The sequence below is a fragment of the Bubalus bubalis genome, chromosome 5 (genome assembly GCF_019923935.1).
Source record: "Bubalus bubalis isolate 160015118507 breed Murrah chromosome 5, NDDB_SH_1, whole genome shotgun sequence".
NCBI classification, from domain to species: Eukaryota; Metazoa; Chordata; class Mammalia; order Artiodactyla; family Bovidae; genus Bubalus; species Bubalus bubalis.
In genome coordinates this window covers 60,135,442-60,150,949 of record NC_059161.1, presented here as the reverse complement: position 1 = coordinate 60,150,949, position 15,508 = coordinate 60,135,442, and the positions used below count along the sequence as shown (strand labels likewise).

Here is a 15,508-nt window from a genome sequence, read left to right as displayed (position 1 = left end):
GTGTTTTATTAGATTCCTGGTAATGCTTTTGGTCTTTCATCATTATTAATTCATTTAGTATTCATTGTGATAATACTGATCATAATAAATTTATTTCAAATTCATGTAGATGTCATATTTTATTCACAGCTATAGGATTTTCATTGTAATTTGGAACTAATTAATATACCATTAAAATAAAGTGTTACCCACATTTTTCATTTTAAACATAAAATGTCTAATAGTTCATGACATATTGTATGAGTATGCAGCATCCCAGTGGTAACCCAAGTATCTGTAAATTTCATTTTTAAGCAGTTAAAAAATGGCAACAGAAAAATGTGTGTAGAAGTCAAATTTCAGCCCATAACTTAAAATTGAGCACAAAGCTAACTACTAGTTATTTCAAAGCATTTCCCTTTAATTTAATTTAATGTATAGTTCTTATTAGTATATATATATATATATACTTTTAATTAAATGGCTGTTTAAAAAACCCAGAGATTTTTAATAACTCCAAAAAGAAATTATTTAATCTTCCTTTTGACTAAGTATTATATGTTAACATTATTACTGGGAGAGTTGAAAAAGCATAAACTCAAGACAGATAATGTGATTGCTTATCTTGTGTGATAATTACACGTAAGGGGTAAGCTCAAACTAATATATTAGTTGAAAAAGTATTAGGCATATCTGTATACCGTATACTTTTTCTCTCTCCTTTGTAAAGGGTGTCAGCTGTTTATTGCTGGTGAAGGAGAGAATAATGTTTTCATTAATTTCATTAATAGAGTACAGTTTACCTTTGAACTACATGGGTTTGAACTACCCAAGTCCACTTATATTCAGATATTTTTTTCAACAGATGCGTTCTACAATAATGCACAATCCCCAATTGTTTGAATGCTGGGAATGATTGAAGGTGGGAGGAGAAGGGGACAACAGAGGATGAGATGGTTGGATGGCATCACCGACTCAGTGGACATGAGTTTGAGTAAGCTCCAGGAGTTGGTGATGGACAGTGAAGCTTGGCGTGCTGCAGTCCATGGGGTCACAGAGGTGGACATGACTGAGTGACTGACTGAACTGCGGGTATTTGGGCTGATGTAAGATTATGCATAGGATTTTTGACTGAGTGGGGTGTTGGTGCCCTGAACAGCCTCATTATCAAGGGTCAACCAGGTTTACTATAGGCATTTGAAATATTAAGGGCACAGAATCTAGAAAAATGGTACTGATAACCTATTTGCAGAGCAGGAATAGAGACACAGATGTAGAGAACAGACCTGTGGACATGGAAGCAGGGGAAGGAGAGGGTAGGGTGAATTGAGAGTAGTATTGATGTATATATACTACCATCTATAAAATAAATTGCTAGTGAGTAGCCACTATATAGCATAGGGAGCTCAGCTCGATGCTTTGTGATGACTTAGAAGGGTGGGATGGGGGGGTGTGCTGGGAGGGGAGCTCTAGAGGGTGGGGATATATGTATACATATAGCTGATTCATGTTGTCATGTAGCAGAAACGAGCACAACAATGTAAAGCAGTTATATTCCAATAAAAAAGTTTAATGGTAAAAAGGGTTAAATAACCATGAAAAACCATTTTATCTATTATCATGAATTTGACTTTATATCAGCCTTTTTGAATAAATGTTTCTTTCCTTATCTTCTTTACCCTCTGTCTTCTTTGAATTGCCTGCTCTACTAGACATTGTGTTACTTTATCTTCTCTATTTTTGCCCTAAATGACATTTTTATTTCCTGTACTAGAATAGAATATTGACTAGGATAAAAATGTTAAAAGAAAAATGAAAGATTCCTTCTAACCCTGAAACCCCATGAAATAGTGGCCTTGTTTTCATGACTGATTCATGGCATTTGACACTGTTGAATCATGATCTCCCTTCTTGATGCTTTTCCAGTAACTTCTAGGGAACTGTAAAATACTTATGTCTTTTATTTGGGCCTTATGTTTTTTTCCCGTTGTTTGACATCTTTCACTATAAATATTTTTGAACCAAAGACCATTACATTTTGGAGATATGTGATTCCAAGGCCTCAGTGATAATATTCAGGGAATCTAATATCCCTTTGTATTGTACACAGAACTCTGAAAACTAGTTAAGAACTTTGCCTTCTGCCTTGACTTCAGCTATTACTTATCTTATCTTCCTTCCTTCCTTCCTTCTTTTTTTCCTTTCTCTGTCCTTCCATGGACATTAGTTTAGCTTCTCCTATGAATCAGATACTATAGTATATGTTAGGATACAGATAAAATAAAAGGTGAGCCTTTCTCTCAAGAAGATAAGTATTATGATTAGTATACAGAAGAACTTTCAGAGTACTATAAAGATACATCCCTTTGGAAATTGTAGTTGCAAAAGTCATTTCAAGAACAGGGTATAGTTTTGTGATAGCTTGAAGGCAAGAGAGCACATGGCCTATTCTGGGAACTATAGGGGTAGAATGGCTCTGTCATAGGACTGAAGTGGTGAAAGAAGACATGGGAGATGAAGTCTGAGGCCGGGTGGATGAACAATGACATCCTAAGAACCTTAGACGTCATTCAGAAGATTTGGGGTGTTTTGTGGGATTGCCACAAAAGGGTTTTATGAAAAAATTGACTTTGATTTGATTATATTCAGGTTTTAGAAAGACCATTCAAACAGTGACTGGAAGGATGGAACAGAGTAGAAGACTAGTGCCTAGGAAACAATGGTTTTGCAAGAAGCTAATCTTTAAAAGGTGAAGACACAAACTAATGCAGAGAATTGGTCTTGCAGTTTCTGACTGAGCACTTCATTGAATAGTATTGTCATTCATGAGAAATGGCTTGCAGAAAAAGTTGGCTTAAAGCTCAACATTCAGAAAACGAAGATCATGGCATCTGGTCCCATCACTTCATGGGAAATAGATGGAAAACAGTGGAAACAATGTCAGACTTTATTTTTTGGGGCTCCAAAATCAATGCAGATGGTGATTGCAGCCATGAAATTATAAGACGCTTACTCCTTGGAAGGAAAGTTATGACCAACCTAGATAGCATGTTGAAAAGCAGAGACATTACTTTGCCAACAAAGGTCCATCTGGTCAAGGCTGTGGTTTTTCCTGTGGTCATGTATGGATGTGAGAGTTGGACTGTGAAGAAGGTTGAGCGCCGAAGAATTGATGCTTTTTAACTGTGGCGTTGGAGAAGACTGTTGAGAGTCCCTTGGACTGCAAGGAGATCCAACCAGTCCATTCTAAAGGAGATCAGTCCTGGGTGTTCTTTGGAAGGACTGATGCTAAAGCTGACACTCCAATACTTTGGCCACCTCATGTGAAGAGTTGACTCATTGGACAAGAGTCTGATGCTGGGAGGGATTGGGGGCAGGAGGAGAAGGGGATGACAGAGGATGAGATGGCTGGATGGCATTACTGACTTGATGGACATGAGTTTGAGTGAACTCCGGGAGTTGGTGATGGACAGGGAGGCCTGGCATGCTGCGATTCATGGGGTCGCAAATAGTCGGACACGACTGAGCAACTGAACTGAACTGAACTGAAAAGAGAACAGAGGGTGGCTGTATATGGAGGAAGGATGAGAGGAGTTATTTTAGATCTGTTGACTTAAAGTACCTGAGGAATATCACAGCACAGATGTTAAGATATCTTATATACACAGATCAGGATTGCTGTGCATCCTCTGAGAACCTACTCAAATGCTTCCTTTGACTCCCATCTTTTCCTACTGATTATTTCATTAAAAAAAACCCTTTTCTGCTTTTATATTTTCCAGATCTTTACTTCTGACATGATAGTTCCCTTTTCCTATATGGTATTTCACTTTTCACAGGGTTTTCTTTACTGTTAAAATATTTTTCACTTCTGTTAGTTTGAGAGTACAGACTATGTCTTTGGTTTAAATGGCTTGCTAAATGTGATGGCAGCGTCATGGCAGCAGAGGTTCTTCCTTTTTCTCTCCACTTTGATTTAAAACTAATCAGACATACATTACCAGAAGAAGAAAAGAAATTAAAAAAAAGAGAGCACCTCTGCACAGCATACTAGAAAACCTGGGGTATCCATCCATCTGTGCACCTGAGAGTGCATGGATTGGACTGCAGAGGAGGTGGCAGAGCAAGGGAAGTGGCACTGGATCTGGTGGCAGCAGAGGAGTCATGGCAGAGAAGGCAGATCCCGATCTGTCAGCGAGCTGGTCCAACCTTTCTGGAAGAGGAGGTAGAGGATGATGGTGGTGAGTAGGGGGTCTGTCCTGTCTGTGTTGCAACTAAAGGCACCAGGTTGTCTCTGAGGACACTCAGTGGCTGTGGGAGGTAAAAGAAAGGGAGGTAAGCAGATGACAGAAAATGAAGGAAGCCATTGTCTTTCCCCTGGGCAGAAAAAAGACTGACCATGCACCTCTGGGACACCCTCCCCCCACCACCACACACACACAATTAAGGGAGCTTCTACTGAGCTGTGGACACACTTAAAGTCCCAAATAATAAGCACACATCTCTCCAGGCTTTGCACTACCTTTGCTGTATTGTTTTGTTTTTTTTTTTTAACTTTACATAATTGTATTAGTTTTGCCAAATATCAAAATGAATCTGCCACAGGTATACATGTGTTCTCCATCCTGAACCCTCCTCCCTCCTCCCTCCCCATACCATCCCTCTGGGTCGTCCCAGTGTACCAGCCCCAAGCATCCAGTATCATGCATCGAACCTGGACTGGCAACTCGTTTCATACATGATATTTTACATGTTTCAATGCCATGTGTATGTGCCCAACCTTAGGGGCAAGTCAGTGCCAGTAAGAACAAGAAACTTGTGTTTATAGCACTACCTTTGGGAAAACAAAAGGAAGACTCCTAATTATTAACCTGGTGAACTGTTAGAATTAAAGTAAATAAAGCCTTGACAAAATAAAAAAGAAGGGCATGACAGCCCACTCCAGCGTTCTTGCCTGGAGAATCCCATGGACAGAGGACCCTATGTGGTCAATTGTGTTGCCAAGGGTTGGGCACATCTGAAGTGACTTAGCATGCAAAATAAGAAAGTCTACCTCAACTACAACAGTAGAGATGCTTTTCATCAGCCACCATAAATAGTAAGGGTAGCATGATATTACAAAATTAAATGACAATTTTCCAGCAGCCAAATCCAAAGGCATGGGATATTACAAATTAATAAGAATTTAAAATAAGTGTTATAAAGGAATTCACTGGGCTACAAGAAAATTCAGAAAGGCAATATAATAGGCAATAATACTAAAAGTGTGAGAGATTTTAAAGCCCCACTATTAGCAATGGCTAGATTGTCCAAAGAGAAAATCAAGGCAATGTTGGGATTGAACAACACTTTATAAGGAATGAATTTATTAAACATATATTGAACATTCTATCCAACAGCAGTGGAATGCACATTCTTCTCAAGAGCACATGGAATATTCTTCAGGATAGATCATATAATAGGCCACACAAAAAAAAAAACTTAGCAAATTTAAAAGATTGAAATCATATCTATCTCCTCTGACTACAATAGTATGAAGCTAGAAATCAACAAGAGAAAAGTGAGAAGATCTGCAAATATGAACAACATACTTCTAGACAACCATTGGATCAAAAGAAAAATCAAAAGGGAAATAAAAAATTGTCTCAAAACAAATGAAAATTAAAACATAACATATCAAATACTGTGAGATTCAGCAAAAGTAGTTCTGAGAGGAAAGTTTATAGCAATAAATGTATATATTAAGAAATTTCATCTCAATTGAGTAACCAAACTTTACTCCTCAAGGAGCTAGAAAAAGAGCAAATTAAGTTCAAAGTTAGCAGAAAGAAGGAAATAAGGATCAGAATGTAAATAAATGAACTAGAGACCACAAAAGCCATAAAAAGGATCAACAAAATTAAGAACTGATTCTTCAAAAAAAGATAAGCAAAATTGACAAACCTAAACAAAAAGGGGACTCAAATTTAGAAATGAAAGAAGAGATACTACAACTGATGCTACAAAAATACATAGAATCCAAAGAGACTGCTATTGAGCATCTACACCAAAAATTATACAACCTAGAAGAAATGCATACATTTCTAGAAGCAAACAACCTACCAAGATTAAATTAGGAAAAAAAAAAAAAAAAAAAAAACGAATCTGAACAGACAATAAAGAGTAAAGAGACTGAATTGGTAATTTTAAAACTTCTAACAGAAAACTCCAGGATCAGATGGGATCACTTCAGAATTCTACCTAACATTTAAAGAAAATGTGAACACCAATACTTCTCAAATTTTTCAAAAATATTGAAGAACATGTCCAAACTCATTCTGCAAGCATTATTTTGATACCAAGACTAGATAACGACGCAACAAGAAAAGAAAACTGTAGACCACTATCCCTCATGAACATAGGTGAAAAAAATTCTCAACAAAATGTTAGTTAACTGAATTCCAGAACACTTTGGACACTATGACCAAGTAGGATATATCACTGGGATGCAAGGACTATTTGATATATGCAAATTAGTAAATATAATATATCATCATATCAATAAAATGAAAGACAAAAATCATATGGTCATCTCAATAGATTCAGAAAAAGCATTTGACAGAATACAACATCTTTTGATGATAAAAAACCTTAAAAGACTGAGTATAGAAAGAATATACCTTAAAATAATATAGCCCATGCATGACAAACCCAGCTAACATTATTCTTAATGTAGAGAAATTGAAAATATTTCCTCTAAGATTGAGATCAAGGAAATGATCTTACCACTCCTACTCAGTATAGTACTGGAAGTTCTAGCTAGAGTAATTAGGCAAGACAAAGAAAGACATCCAAATTGGAAAGGAAGGAGTGAAACTCATTATTTGCTGATGATAGAAATAGCATGGATGATAGAAGTAGACGATATTAAGAGGTGACAAGAATAGACAAAAGAACTATACAAAATGATCTTACTGACCCAGATAACCATGATGGTTTGATCACTCACCTAGAACCAGACATCCTGGAAGTCAAGTGGGCCCTAGGAAGCATCACTATGAACAAAGCTAGTGGAGGTGATGTAATTCCAGCTGAGCTATTCCAAATCCTAAAAGATGATGCTGTGAAAATGCTGCATTCAATATGCCAGGAAACTTGGAAAACTCCGCAGTGGCCACAGGACTGGAAAAATCAGTTTTCATTCCAATCCCAAAGAAAGGCAATGCCAAAGAATGCTCTGCTGTTGCTGCTGCTAAGTCGCTTCAGTCGTGTCCAACTCTGTGCGACCCCATAGATAGCAGCCCACCAGGCTCCACCGTCCCTGGAATTCTCCAGGCAAGAACACTGGAGTGGGTTGCCATTTCCTTCTCCAATGCATGAAAGTGAAAAGTGAAAGTGAAGTCGCTCAGTCGTGTCTGACTCTTAGCGACCCCATGGACTGCAGCCCACCAGGCTCCTCTGTCCATGGGATTTTCCAGGCAAGAGTACTGGAGTGGGGGTGCCATTGCCTTCTCTGAAAGAATGCTCAAACTTCCACAAAACTGCACTCATTTCACAGGCTAACAAAGTAATGCTGAAAATTCTCCAGCTAAGTTACAACAGTACATGAACTTTGAACTTCTAGATGTTCAAGCTGAATTTAGAAAAGGGAGACGAACCAGATATCAAATTGCCAACATCAACTGGATCATAGGAAAAGCAAGAGAATTCCAGAAAAACATCTACTTGTGCTTCATTAACTATGCTAAAGTCTTTGTGTGGATCACAACAAACTGTGAAAAATTCTTAAAGAGATGGGGCTACCAGGTCACCTTACCTGCCTCCTATGAAATCTGCTTGCAGGTTAAAAAGCAATAGTTAGAACCAGACTCGGAACAACCGACTGGTTCCAGATTAGGAAGGGAGTATGTCAAGGCTGTATATTGTCACCCTGCTTATTTAACTTATATGCAGAGTACATCATGCAAAATGCTGGGCTGGATGAAGCACAAGCTGGAATCAAGATTGCCGGGAGACAGCAATCCCACTGCTGGGCATACACACTGAGGAAACTAGAATTGAAAGAGATACATGTACCCCAATGTTCATTGAAGCACTGTTTACAATAGCTAGGACATAGAAGCAACCTAGATGTCCATCAGCAGATGAATGGATAAGAAAGCTGTGGTACATATACATGATGGAATATTACTCGGCCACTAAAAAGAATGCATTTGAAATAAAAACCACAATGAGGTTCCATCTCATGCTGGTTGGAATGGCTGCTATCCAAAGGTCTACAAACAATAAATACTGGAGAGGGTGCAGAGAAAAGGGAACCCTCTTACACCGTTGGTGGGAATGCAAACTAGTACAGCCACTATGGAGAACAGTATAGAGATTCCTTAAAAAACTGGAAATAGAACTGCCATACGACCCAGCAATCCCACTCCTGGGCATACACACCAAGGAAACCAGAATTGAAAGAGACGTGTGTACCCCAGTGTTTACTGCAGCACTGTTTATAATAGCCAGGATATGGAAGCAACCTAGATGCCCATCAGCAGATGAATGGATAGGAAAGCCATGGTACATATACACAAGAGAATATTACTTAGCTATTAAAAATGCATTTGAATCAGTTCTAATGAGGTGGATGAAACTGGAGCCTATTATAGAGACTAAAAGTAAGTGAGAAAGAAAAACACCAATACAGTATATTAACGCATATATATGGAATTTAAAAAGATGGTAATGATGACCCTATATGCAAGATAGCAAAAGAGACAGAGATGTAAAGAACAGACTTTTAGACTTTGTGGGAGAGGGAGAGGGTTGGATGATTTGAGAGAATAGCATTGAAACATGTATATTATCATATGTGAAATAGATCACCAGTCCAGGTTCGATGCATGAGACAAGGTGCTCAGGGCTGGTGCACTGGGATGACCTTGAGGGATGGGTTGGGGAGGGAGGTGGGAGAGGGGTTCAGTATGGGGAACACATGTATACCTATGGCTAATTCATGTCAATGTATGGCAAAAACCACTACAATATTGTAAAGTAATTAACCTCCAATTAAATAAATTTAAAAAATAAAATAAAAAGAATGCATTTGAATCAGTTCTAATGAAGTGAATGAAACTGGAGCCTATTATACAGAGTGAAGTAAGTCAGAAAGAAAAAAACCACTAAAGTATATTAATGCATATATATGGAATTTAGAAAGATGGTAAAGATGACCCTATATGTGAGACAGCAAAAGAGACACAGATGTAAAGAACAGACTTTTGGATTCGTGGGAGGAGGTGAGGGTGCGACGATTTGAGAAAATAGCATTGAAACATGTATATTACCATATGTGAAACAGATCGCCAGTTCAGCTTTGATGCATGAGACAGGATGCTCAGGGCCAGTGCACTGGGATGTCCCTGAGGGATGGGATGGGGAGGGAGGTAGGAGAGGGATTCAGGATGGGGGACACATATACACCCATGGCTGATTCAAGTGAATGAATGGTGAAAAAAACCACTACAATGTTGTAAAGTAATTCAGATCAGATCAGTCACTCAGTTGTGTTGGACTCTTTGCAACCCCATGAATCGCAGCACGCCAGGCCTCCCTGTCCATCACCAACTCCCGGAGTTCACTGAGACTCACGTCCGTCGAGTCAGTGATGCCATCCAACCATCTATCCTCTGTCGTCCCCTTCTCCTCTTGCCCCCAATCCCTCCCAGCATCACAGTCTTTTCCAGTGAGTCAACTCTTCGCATGAGGTGGCCAAAGTACTGGAGTTTCCGCTTTAGCATCATTCCTTCCAAAGAAATCCCAGGGCTGATCTCCTTCAGAATGGACTGGTTGGATCTCCTTGCAGTCCAAGGGACTCTCAAGCGTCTTCTCCAACACCACAGTTCAAATGCATCAATTCTTCGGCGCTCAGCCTTCTTCACAGTCCAACTCTCACATCCATACATGACCACAGGAAAAACCATAGCCTTGACTAGACGAACCTTTGTTGGCAAAGTAATGTCTCTGCTTTTGAATATGCTATCTAGGTTGGTCATATCTTTCCTTCCAAGGAGTAAGCGTCTTTTAATTTCATGGCTGTAGTCACCATCTGTAGTGATTTTGGAGCCCAGAAAAATAAAGTCTGGCACTGTTTCCACTGTTTCCCCATCTATTTCCCATGAAGTGATGGGACCGGATGCCATGATCTTCGTTTTCTGAATGTTGAGTTTTAAGCCAACTTTTTCACTCTCCACTTTCACCTTCATCAAGAGGCTTTTGAGTTCCTCTTCACTTTCTGCCATAAGGGTGGTGTCATCTGCATATCTGAGGTTATTGATATTTCTCCCTGCAACCTTGATTCCAGCTTGTGCTTCTTCCAGTCCAGCGTTTCTCATGATGTACTCTGCATATAAGTTAAATAAACAGGGTGACAATATACAGCCTTGATGAACTCCTTTTCCTATTTGGAACCAGTCTGTTGTTCCATGTCCAGTTCTAACTGTTGCTTCCTGACCTGCATACAAATTTCTCAAGAGGCAGATCAGGTGGTCTGGTATTCCCATCTCTTTCAGAATTTTCCACAGTTTCTTGTGATCCACACAGTCAAAGGCTTTGGCATAGTCAATAAAGCAGAAATAGATGCTTTTCTGGAACTCTCTTGCTTTTTCCATGATCCAGCGGATGTTGGCAATTTGATCTCTGGTTCCTCTGCCTTTTCTTTTATTTTTTATTTTTTTAATTTTTCATTTATTTATTTTTTTTAATTTAATTTTATTTTTAAACTTTACATAATTGTATTAGTTTTGCCAAATATCAAAATGAATCCGCCACAGGTATACATGTGTTCCCCATCCCGAACCCTCCTCCCTCCTCCCTCCCCATTCCATCCCTCTGGGTCGTCCCAGTGCACCAGCCCCAAGCATCCAGCATCGTGCATCGAACCTGGACTGGCAACTCGTTTCATAAATGATATTTTACATGTTTCAACTGCCTTTTCTAAAACCAGCTTGAACTTCAGGAAGTTCATGGTTCACATATTGCTGAAGCCTAGCTTGGAGAATTTTGAGCATTACTTTACTAGCATGTGAGATGAGTGCAATTGTGTGGTAGTTTGAGCATTCTTTGGCATTGCCTTTCTTTGGAATTGGAATGAAAACTGACCTTTTCCAGTCCTGTGGCCACTGCTGAGTTTTCCAAATTTGCTGGCATATTGAGTGCAGCACTTTCACAGCATCATCTTTCAGGATTTTGAATAGTTCCACTGGAATTCTATCACCTCCACTAGCTTTGTTTGTAGTGATGCTTTCTAAGGCCCACTTGACTTCACATTCCAGGATGTCTGGCTCTAGTTGAGTGATCACACCATCATGATTATCTGGGTCGTGAAGATCTTTTTTGTACAGTTCTTCTGTGTATTCTTGCCTTCTCTTCTTAATATCTTCTGCTTCTGTTAGGTCCATATCATTTCTGTCCTTTATCGAGCCTATCTTTGCATGAAATGTTCCCTTGGTATCTCTGATTTTCTTGAAGAGATCCTTAGTCTTTCCCATTCTGTTGTTTTCCTCTCTTTCTTTGCATTGATAGTGAAGAAGGCTTTCTTATCTCTTCTTGCTATTCTTTGGAACTCTGCCTTCAGATGTTTATATCTTTCCTTTTCTCCTTTGCTTTTCGCTTCTCTTCTTTTCGCAGCTATTTGTAAGGCCTCCCCAGACAGCCATTTTGCTTTTTTGCATTTCTTTTCCATGGGGATGGTCTTGATCCCTGTCTCCTGTACAATGTCGTGAACCTCATTCCATAGTTCATCAGGCACTGTATCTATCAGATCTAGGCCCTTAAATCTATTTCTCACTTCCACTGTATAATCATAAGGGATTTGATTTAGGTCATACCTGAATGGTCTAGTGGTTTTCCCTACTTTCTTCAATTTAAGTCTGAATTTGGCAATAAGGAGTTCATGATCTGAGCCACAGTCAGCTCCTGGTCTTGTTTTTGCTGACTGTATAGAGCTTCTCCATCTTTGGCTGCAAAGAATATAATGAATCTGATTTCGGTGTTGACCATCTGGTGATGTCCATGTATAGAGTCTTCTCTTGTGTTGTTGGAAGAGGGTGTTTGCTATGACCAGTGCATTTTCTTGGCAAAACTCTATTAGTCTTTGCCCTGCTTCATTCTGTATTCCAAGGCCAAATTTGCCTGTTACTTCAGGTGTTTCTTGACTTCCTACTTTTGCATTCCAGTCCCCTATAATGAAAAGGACATCTTTTTTGGGTGTTAGTTCTAAAAGGTCTTGTAGGTCTTCATAGAACCATTCAACTTCAGCTTCTTATTGGCCTCCAATTAAAATAATTAGTTAAAAAGATTGCCAGGAGAGATATCAATAACCTCAGATATGCAGATTACACCACCCTTATGGCAGAAAGTGAAGAGGAACTAAACAGCCTCTTGATGAAGGTGAAAAAGGAGAGTGAAGAAGCTGGCTTCAAAGTCAACATTCAAAAAACTAAGATCATGGCATCCTGTGCCATCAGTTCATGGCAGATGGGGAAACAATGAAAACAGTGAGAGACTTTATTTTGGGGGGTTCCAAAATCACTGCAGATGGTGACTGCAGCCATGAAATTAAAAGATGTTTGCTCCTTGGAAGAAAAGCTATGACAAACCTAGACAGCATATGAAAAAGCAGAGACATTTATTTGCCAACAAATCCATATAGTGAAAGGTAAGATTTCTCCAGTAGTCATGTATGCATGTGACAGTTGGACCATAAAGAATGCTGAGCATTAAAGAACTGATGCTCCTGAACTGTGGCATTAGAGAAGACTCTTGAGAGTCTCTTGGACTGCAAGGAGATCAAACCATTCAATCTTAAAGGAAATCAGTCCTGAATATTCATTTCACTTTCATGCATTGGAGAAGGAAATGGCAACCCACTCCAGTGTTCTTGCCTGGAAAATCCCAGGGACGGGAGAGCCTGTGGCTGCTGTCTGTGGGGTCGCACAGAGTCAGACACGACTGAAGTGACTTAGCAGCAGCAGCATTCATTGGAAGGACTGATGCTGAAGCTGAAACTCCAATACTTTGGCCACCTGATGCAAAGAACTGTTTCATTGGAAAAGACCCTAATGCTGTGAAAGGTTGAAGGCATGAGGAGAAGGGAATAACAGAGGACAAGATCGTTGGATGGTATCACTGACTCAATGGACTTGAGTTTGAGCAAGCTCCAGGAGTTGGTAATGGACAGGGAAGCCTGGTGTGCTGCAGCGCATCGGACTGCAAAGAGTTGGATATGACTGAATGACTGAACAACAACTGATACTATACATAGAAAATCCCAAAGAATTCCTTAAGAACTGCTGACTTAATCAACAATTTCAGTAAAGTTGTAGGATTTGAATTTAGACAGAAATCAATTGAATTCCTTTACACTAATGATGAAACAGCTGAAAAAACAATAAATTATAGAATCTCATTCACAGTAAAATCAAAACCCATAGGATAAGTTTAATCAAGGAAGTAAAAGATATGCACAATGAAAACTACAGAAGTCTGCTAGAAGAAAATGAGGAACACAAACAGAGAGGCATCCTGTATTCTTAGATTGGAGTAAGTAATATGTTAAAATACCCATAAAACCACCAAACCATCTACAGAATCAGTGCTATCCCCACCCAAACACCAAAGGTATTCTTTACAGAAATAGAAGAAACAATCCTAAAATTTATGAGGAACCACAAAGACTCTGAGTAGCCAAAGCAATCCTGAGACAAAAGAACCAAAGCTGGAGGTATCACACTTCTGGATTTCATAGTATAATAGAAAGTCATAGTAAGAAAAGCAGTGTTGATCTGGCACAAAAATAGACACATTGACTAATAGGACAGAATGCTGCTGCTGCTGCTGCTAAGTCGCTTCAGTCGTGTCCGACTCCATGCGACCACACAGATGGCAGCCCACCAGGCTCCCCCATCCCTGGGATTCTCCAGGCAAGAACAATGGAGTGGGTTGCCATTTCCTTCTCCAATGCATGAAAGTGAAAAGTGAAAGGGAAGGCACTCAGTCGTGTCCGACTCTTCGTGACCCCATGGACTGCAGCTTACCAGGCTCCTCCATCCATGGGATTTTCCAGGCAAGAGTACTGAAGTGGGGTGCCATCACCTTCTCCAATAGGACAGAATAGAAACCCTAAAATTAAATCCCATCATATATGGTCATCTAATATTTGAAAAGTGAGCCAGGAATACTCTGTGGGAAAGCGAAGTCTTTTCAATAAATGATGGTGGGAAAACTGGAGAAACACATGAAGAGCAGTGAAATTGGAACCCTATCTCACAACACTCACAAACGTTAACTCAAGATGGATTAAAGAGTTAAATACAAGATCTGATACTGTAAAACTAGAATAAAACATAGAGATAAAGCTCATCGATACTGGTCTTGGCAGTCATTTTTTGAGCATGATGCCAAAATCATAAACAACAAAGAAAAAAAATCCATAAATGCAACTATATCAAATTCAAAAACTTCTGTACAGCATCATAAACAATTAAAAAGAACCTACAGAATGGGAGACAAATTTTGCAAATCATGTATTCAACAGGGGCTTATAACAGAAAGGCAAACAGTCCAATTAAAAAATGGGCAGAAGAACTAAATAGTCGTTTCTCTAAAGAAGACACCGAAGTGGCCAATGAACACATGAAAAGATGTTTAACATCGCTAATCATAAGGCAAATGCAAATAAAAACCACCATGAGATAGCCTCATCTCCCATCTGTTAAAATGGCTATCATCAAGAAGGCAAGAGACAACAGATGCTGTCAAGTCTGTGGTGAGAAGAGAACCCTTATATGTTGTTGGTGGGAATGTAAATTGGCCCAACCAGTGTGGCAAACAATGTAAAGTTTCCTCAAAAAATTAAAAATAGATCTACCATATGATCCAGCTATTCCACTTCTGGGTATAAGCTAAAAGAAATGACTACAGGATTTTTGACAGTATATATGAACTCCACACTTAATGCAACACTATTCATAATAGCCAAAATAGGGAAACAGTTCAAATACCCATAAATGAATGAATGGGTAAAAAAGATATGGTATTATACACAGTGGGATATTGTTCAGTCATAAGAAAAATATCTTCCCATTTGTGACAACATGGATGGACCTTGAGCACATTATGCTACTTGAAATAAGTCAGACAGAAGGACAAGTACTGTATTAGATCACTTATATATGGAATCTAAAAAAATTAGACGTATAAAAAAGAGGTGAAAATGGTGGTTACCATAAAAAGGCGGTGGCTAAGAATGATGGTGTTTACGGGTACAAACTCGAAAAGAGTAGTGAGTAAGCCATCCAGATCAAAAGCATATAATGAATATAGACTAATATTGTACTATAATCATGCAATGTGATAAATACTGCTATATCATCAATCATATTATAATATGTAAATATATCTATGTAATAAGCTTTATAACTTAAATTTAGCAAAATGTTACACATCAAATTTATTCAGTAATAAATACCATACTAATGTATACATTATTTATAGATAGTAT

General features: G+C 38.9%; 1 protein-coding gene across 3 annotated transcripts in view; it reads left to right on the top strand.

Annotated features, from left to right (window-relative positions):
* Positions 1-15,508, top strand: part of SPATA17 (spermatogenesis associated 17) — a 239,331-nt gene that overhangs the window by 10,462 nt on the left and 213,361 nt on the right. The gene's annotated exons all lie outside the window — the stretch shown is intronic.